This window comes from Humulus lupulus, chromosome 8 (genome assembly GCF_963169125.1).
Source record: "Humulus lupulus chromosome 8, drHumLupu1.1, whole genome shotgun sequence".
NCBI classification, from domain to species: Eukaryota; Viridiplantae; Streptophyta; class Magnoliopsida; order Rosales; family Cannabaceae; genus Humulus; species Humulus lupulus.
In genome coordinates, this window is record NC_084800.1 from 103,131,862 (window position 1) to 103,140,215 (window position 8,354).

An 8,354-nucleotide genomic window follows, 5' to 3' on the forward strand; every position below is an offset into this window, starting at 1 on the left:
TGCTTGTTAACATGATCGATGCATGTGGAATGTCAAGTAGCATGATGTTTGTGAATGTTGCTTATTTTCTTGGTTGTGAACCGTGGGCCAATGGTGGAACATGTTATCATTGCCTGATGAGCCGAGTTGTTGATTGCGGATATACTTGGAGAGTTATGCCTTCAAGGTGATTAAACAGACTAATCAGCGCTGAAATCCAAGCTAGAGATGATAACTAGGGTCAGGACCCTCCACCAACTCCATTTCGACATGGGGGGACCTTGCCCAAAAATTCCTCGCTAAGTATTTTCCTCCCGCTAAAGCAGCTCGGATTAGAGGTGAAATAAATAATTTCTGTCAATTTGAGGGTGAATCATTATATGATGTTTGGGAAAGGTTTAAAGAGTTGCTTCGAAAATGCCCACATCATGGTATCGTGAAATGGATTTTGGGGCACACTTTTTATAATGGGCTGAGGGGAGACACAAAAACTATAATAGATGCAGCAGTGGGGGGGAGCATTTATGAGCAAAAGTGCTAACGAAGCATATGAGCTCTTGGAGAAGATGGCCACGAATAACTATCAATGGCCAACTGAGTTAGAGAATAAAAATGTGGCGGGAGTTCTAGAAGTTGATCTTATTGCTCACCGTTCAAATTGCTTCACTTACTAAGCAAATGCAACAACAAAATAACATTTCAGCTTAAGCAATGCAACTACAACCTGCTCATATTAATTGTAAGACATGTGGAGGCCCTCATCACTTTGAGCAATGTCCAGCAACAGGTTCTTATTTAGTAGATGATATTCCACTTGAAAAGGTGCAAACCATTGGTAATTACCCGAGACAACCGAATAACAACCCATACTCCAACACTTATACTCCAGCTTACAAGAACCATCCAAATCTATCATGGAGTAATAATCAAGGGCACCAACCACATTATCATTCAAATCTGCCTCAATATCCTCCAAATCGACCATCCTATGGGCCCAATGAAAGACCATTTTATGTCAATCAAAGTCCACAAATGCCACAACATCAATAACCACCACCTCAAGGGACTAAACCAGAGGTACCCACTGATTTATTGAGCCAATTTATGACAGAAACAAGATCCTCCATTCGGAGCTTAGAAACACAAGTTGGCTAGCTTGCAAAGCTAATGGCGGACTGTAATCAAGGGGCTCTACCTAGTTCCACCGTGGTGATTCCCAAATAGCAATGTCAAGCTGTCACTTTAAGGAGCGGGACTAAGTATGATGGGCCTACAGTGGATGACAAGGGAAAAAAGATAGAGGATCAACATGTCACTGGTCTAGCACAAGAGGAGGTTGCTGAAGACCTTCCAAAGAAAGAGAAGCTGAAATACACCAAGCCTACACCAAAGATTCCTTATCCTCAACGTTTCCAAAAGGCTAATCTTGACAAACAATTATCCAAATTTATTGAGGTATTTAAGGAAACTCCACATTAGCATTCCCTTTGCTGAGGCTCTTGAATAAATGCCGAGTTATGTGAAGTTTATGAAAGAGATATTGTCTAATAAGAAAAAAAATGGAGGATTATGAAAATGTGGCTTTGACAGAAGAGTGTAGTGCAATTATTCAAAAGAAACTACCTCAAAAGTTAAGAGATCTGGGTAGCTTCACCATACCTTGCACCTTTGGGAACTTTCATTGTGAGAGGGCTTTATGTGATTTGGGTGCAAGATTTAATTTAATGTCAATGTCTGTATTTAGAAGACTTGGTTTGGAGGAAGCTAGATCCACTACTATTACTCTTCAATTGGAAAACTATTCATTAACACAACCCTGAGGTATTATTGAAGACGTTCTTGTCAAAGTGGACAAATTCATCTTTCCTGCAAATTTTATTGTGCTTGATATGGAGGAAGATGAAAATGTTCCAATTATATTGGGGAGACCATTTTAGCCACTGGTCAAGCCTTGATAGATGTTCAAAAAGGATAGTTGAGGCTAAGAGTGTAGGGCGATGAGGTTGTATTTAATGTGTTCGAGGCTTTGAAGTATCCTAGAGCAAGCAATAGTTGCTTTAGTGTGAATGTAATTAAGGAAAGTTTGTCAAAGAAAAAAAATCATCGAAGATCCGCTTGAGAGGAGTCTTATTTTGCCAAGTATGGAAGACTGTGATGACACTGAGGTCATTGAATATGTAAATTGGTTAAACTCTGCTGGACTTATTTATAAGAAGAAATATGAGGAACTTGGACAAGGGCCTGAGAGACCATTACCATCTATTGAGAAGCCACCAGTACTTGAATTGAAGACTTTACCGAAACATCTTAAGTACACTTATTTGGGTAAGAATGACACTCTCCCAGTTATTATTTCAACTTCATTATCTACTGTTGAAGAGGAAACATTATTAAGAGTGCTTAGAGCTCATAAATTGGCCATTGGTTATACCTTAGCTGATATAAAGGGTATTAGTCCCTCTATTGTTATGCACCATATTCTAATGGAAGAGGACAGCAAGCCTAGCATTGATGCTCAAAAGAGGCTAAATCCCACTATGAAAGAGGTAGTTTGGAAAGAAATTTTGAAGTGGTTGGATGCTCGTATTATTTATCCAATCTCAGATAGTTCTTAGGTAAGTTTGGTACAAGTGGTTCTGAAAAAAGGTGGAATGACGCTAGTAAAAAAATGAAAATAATGAGTTAATTCCAACTCGTATAGTGACGGGTGGAGAATTTGTATTGATTACCGGAAATTAAACAAGGCAACAAGGAAAGACCACTTCCCATTGAATTTTGTTGATCAAATGCTCGATAGACTGTTGAGCCATCATTTCTATTGCTTCCTAGATGGGTACTCCAGTTATCATCAAATACCTATTGCTACCGAAGACTAAGAGAAAACGACTTTCACTTGTCTTTATGGTACGTTTTATTTTCGTAGGATGCCAATTGGATTATGCAATGCTCTTGCTACTTTTCAACGATGCATGATGTCACTATTTTCTTATATGGTGGAAAAGACTGAAATATTTATGGATGATTTCTCTGTCTTTGGCTCCTCATTTGATATGTGTTTAAAAAATTTGGAGAATGTGTTAAAAAGATGCGAAGAATCTAATTGGGTCCTCAACTGGGAAAAATGTCACTTCATGGTGAGTGAAGGAATTGTTTTGGGCCATAAGATTTCAAGAAAAGGCATAGAGGTAGATCGTGCAAAGATATCAACTATTGAGAACTTCCCTCCTCCAAGTTCAGTAAAGGGTGTTCTGAGTTTTCTTGGACATGCTGGATTTTATAAATGATTTATTAAAGATTTCTCCAAGATTTCTAAACCCATGTATGTTTTATTAATGAATGGAGTACAATTTAATTTTGATGATGATTGTAGACGTGGCTTCAATACTTTGAAAGAGAAATTGATCACTGCACCGATCGTGGTACCACCGAATTGGGAACTTCCCTTTGAATTGATGTGCGATGCGAGCGATTATGTAGTAGGAGCAGTTCTGGGGCAGTGAGTTCACAAGGTATTCCGAACAATTTATTATGCTAGTCAAACCTTGAACGATGCTTAATTAAATTATGGAACTACTAAGAAGGAATTACTTGCAATTGTCTTTGTGTTCGATAAGTTCAGGCCATATTTAATTTGTAATAAGGTGATTATCTACACACACCATTATGCTATTATTGCAAGAGTTTGATATGAAAATTCGTGACAAAATAGGGACAAAAAATCTAGTTGCAGATCATTTATCTAGATTGGAAAAAGGAGAATGACCTAATGAGAAAGATGTATAAATTGATGACAACTTCTCAAATGAACAATTATTTTCTATTGAAAGTGAAGAAAAGCTACCGTGGTTCGCTGATTATGTCAATTATTTGGTAGCTAAAGTTGTGTGTAACGCCCTGGTTACCCCAGAACAGTTACGGTGAACGGTGGACCGGAAATTTGACTCGTTACCCGAGTCCTTTGGTCAAAAACGTGTTCTAAGTGTAATTAACAGGTTAAGGTATAAAACTAATAAAAAGGAAATGGATATTTTCATTACAAACTTCTCTGCAGAGCTAATCAAAACATTTACAAGTGGTTCTCAGTACAAAAAGGTCATTACTGTTTTAAATTTACAATCCCGCCGACCTAAGCGGCAAAAATAGGGTAAACCCCCTAGTTCCTCTGAGAACTCCTTGGTCGTGGTGGTCAAGCGGCCGCATATGTACACATCACCACCTAAGCTCTCCACTCAAGGCTAGTGTAACGCCCTGGTTACCCCAGAACAGTTACGGTGAACGGTGAACTGGAAATTTGACTCGCTACCCGAGTCCTTTGGTTAAAAACGTGATCTAGGTACTATTATCAGGTTAAGGTGAAAAACCAATAAAAAGGAAAGGGTACATTTCATTAAGTAAATAAACTGCTCATGAGCCTTTCAAAATGTTTACAAGTAGTTCATAATAAAAAAGAGTCACTACTGTCTCAAATTTACAATCCCCGCCGGCCTAACCGGCAAAAGTAGGGTAAACCCCTAGTCCCTCTGAGAACACCTTGACCGTGGCGGTCAAGCGGCCCTGTATGTACACAACGTTGCCCAAGCTCTCCACTCAGGGTTGGTTAAGCTTCTCCTTTCCTTTACCTGCACCACATAGCACCCATGAGCCAAGGCCCAGCAAGAAAACACAATAAGGCATGATATAATATCAACAACGATCATAATAACCATTCAGGACTATCAGTCCAGAAAATAGGTGACAATAGCCAAAAGTCACAATAACGAGCATCGCTCCCTCTAGCCAAGTGACGATAGGGTCACCAGGGCTTAATTGATAAGTGATTCTCTCATAGGTTGATTAGGACAGGTGTATGGTGATTAGTCACCAACATAACCTTCCTCACGACTCTAGAGTCGAAACTATGGACAACGTCCCTTAGCCATGTGACAAACGGTCACCGGGGTCATATACCTTGGCTATATTCATCTGGTCGTAGACCAGGCAAGCGCTTATAAGTTCTTCGACCCTAGGGTCGGTCTAGCATTAATGCCATAGAGCCATTCAATGCGCGATTCTCGACTTTAGAGTCGGTCCCTGACTAGTCAGTGTCTTGAACAGGTAATCAACGTATATCAGCACTTAATATGCAATCCACGTCCACATATATCAACCAACATGCTCCAATATCAAACCATGCATGCCATATACCTATACAGGGTGCAACTGTATTCATACATTTTTTTCTTACCTCTAGTTCGAGTGAGAATTATAATATGAACGACCCCTGAGAACGATCAACCTTTATATTCCTTGACGGTCACCTGGTCATAACCAAATTATAGATTTTATCAATAAAAATGATAACCGAGGGTTTCCAAACCAAATCCCAGCCCCCGAGACATCAAATACTATTCAACCGGGTAGTAGGTCCAACCCCGAGGCCTATGGTTTGAATCCCCAAGCTAAAAACCATATTTTAACAAAATTGGCCTTAAGGGCCGCAGCCCTCCTCTGCTGCGCCGCGGCGCGCCCTCAAACAGAGAGGGCTCCCTGTCTGCCAAACGCCAAGGGCCGCGGCCCACCCCTGGTGCGCCGCGGCGCCCAGCCCAGTTCAGCAACATGCCCACGCTCGAACCAGTTTTTCCCCTGTGCGATTTCCTCTCAAACCAGTCCTTCAAACCTTCATAAAACCCCTTCCTAACATACAATTAAACCCCCAAATAACACCCTTAACTCACCCTCATAAAATCCCAATCAAACTAACACTAAAACCCCCTTTGATTCTCACTTCCCACATAAAAATCATAAGCTGAAAACCAAAAGTAAAATAGAGCACCAGCTGTGATAAATGGCCAAAACTCACCTTGAGACTAGCTTTAAACCTCCCACACAAGCTAAAACAAGTGCTCCAACCCAGCCTTTCAATTTCCCTTGGTTGAATCTCCACCAAGAACTCAAAACCCTCAAAGGAGAAGTGAAGAAGATGATGTACGGGAAAGGAAGAAGCAAATCCCTGTTTTTGTTCTGTTTATTCTACCACCTTCTACAGCCACATAACTCTCATATATCCTCCCAAAAAGACCAAAATACCCTTGTGTCATCTTAAGCCTCTAAAGCCACCTCAAGGGCAAAATTGGTACTTTCCGCCTATCCCGTTAATTATAATTAACGCTTCCCAATTCCCGCTAATCTCAAAATCCTCAAACACCAATAATTCATATCCCGTTACCCTAAAATCCCCGGTAACGCTATAGTCATTAGTAACACCCCGAGACTCACCCCGAGCCCCGAGCTCAAACCTGTTATGACCAAACCGATAAATCCTGTTCAACGATCGTCTCATGTCGGAATACTCGAACCAATCCACATTATAATGTGGTCTCACAATATATCATTAATGCACATACAAATAAACAATTATACCCTCAACGGGCCAGATTACCAAAACACCCCTATAAACAAATGTGGACCCACATGCATGCATTTAACATCATATTATAATATAATTTTCATAAACATGCATAAACACATTTAATGGCATAATTAAACAGTTGTGGCCCTCCCGGCCTACTAATCCAGCCATTAACCATAATAGGGAATCCGGGGCATTACAGCTAGGTGAGCTTTTCTTTTCCTTTACCTGCACCACATAGCACCCATGAGCCAAAGCCCAGCAAGAAAACATAATACTATTCATAAACATTATCAAATGATTATCATTATAATCACACTGAGCATAAAGCTTTTAAAAAAATGAGTGAACATCACATGAGGTCCTGATAAACCATACTGAGTGACTGACAAGCAAGTCACTAATTCAAATGGAAGAGTGGCTGCTAGGTAAGCCACTAGCCTTCAACAGGTTCTGGTAAACCATACTGAGTGACTGACTAGCATGTCACTAATTCAAGTGGGAGAGTGGCTGCTAGGTAAGCCACTAGCCTCCAAGCGCTTATTTCATTCATCGACCTTGGCGTCGGTCTGGCATTAATGCTCTTTGAGTCATTCAATTCAAATAGTCGATTAGATCTAATCTTTGTTGGCTTGCGTTAACACGCTAAGGCTGTTCTGACTAATGAGTCAGCGCAACGTGACTAGTGCCCAATACCATTGTCGAACCTGACTAATAAGTCACAGCTCCACAGTTGATACTAGCACCTTTGCCAAATCTGACTAATGAGTCAGTACCATGCACAAGTGAGCAACATATGCTAAGCATTCTATATTCAATCCATGTCCATATTTATACAACCAGCATGCCTCATGAATAACCATGCATGTCATGTGTGGGGTGCAGTTTTCTTACCTCTGGTTCGAGCTAGAATGAATAAAAGAACAACCCTGAGAACGATCAACCTTTTTGGTCCTTTAATGGTTACCTGGTCATAACCAATTATGGGATTCCATCAATAAAATGAGTAATAAAATGTTCCCAAACCAAAACCTAACCTCCGGGACCTCAAACACTACTCAACCGGGTAGTAGGTTCAACCCCGAGGCCTTAGGCTTGCGTCCCCGAGCCAAAAAGCCATTTCTGGCCAAAAAGCCACTAAGGGCCACGGCCCTCCTTGGCCATGTCGTGGCCCGCCCCTCAAACAGAGGCGCCCAAACTCAGCATTCCTCCAAGGGTCGTGGCTCTCCCTGGCCATGCCGCGGCGCAACCTCCAGTTCAGCCAAAACCCCTGTTTTTCTTCCCCTACGATTTCTCTTGGAACCAACCCTTCAAACCCAGTTTAAACACCACTCAAACCTCCAATACAATCCCTAAACTTGTTCCATATCACACCCTTAGCAAAACCCAAGACAAACCCCAATTAAAACTACCATCAATTCAAACAAGCCACCATAAAAACACAAGCTGAAAACTAACACTAAAACAGGGTATAACCAGAAAGTTAATGGACAAAGCTTACCTCAAACCTGGAATTGAACCCTCTTTAATGGCTGAATCAAGTCTATAACCTTAGCCCCTTGATTTCCTAGCTTAATTCCACACTTTGAGCTCAAAAACCCCAAAGAAGAAAAGAGAGAAATGAATGTACGGGAAGGAGGATTTCTTGCTCTGTTTCTGTTCTGTTTCTACAGCCATCTAAACTTCACATATATCCAAGCCAAATGACTAAATTACCCCTAGGTCTTTAAAAGTTTCTAAAGCCTTCCCAAGGGTAAAGTTGGTACTTTCGAACCTATACCGTTAATCATAATTAACGCTTCCCAATTCCTGCTAATCTCATTATTCTCAAACACCAATAATTCACATCCCGTTACCCTTTACTTCCCGGTAACACACCAATCATAAAAACACCCCGAGACTCACCCCGAGCCCCGAGCTTAAGCCTGTTATGACCAAACCAATATTTAACATACCATGATCGTCTCATGCCGAATGGCTCGAACAA

At 40.9% G+C, this 8,354-nt stretch overlaps 1 non-coding gene across 1 annotated transcript; it reads right to left on the bottom strand.

Annotated features, from left to right (window-relative positions):
* Positions 1 to 307: 307 nt before the first annotated feature.
* On the bottom strand, positions 308 to 414 carry LOC133799059 (small nucleolar RNA R71). The gene has a single exon (XR_009876266.1). It is a non-coding gene; the product is annotated as a small nucleolar RNA R71 (small nucleolar RNA).
* Positions 415 to 8,354: the final 7,940 nt, after the last annotated feature.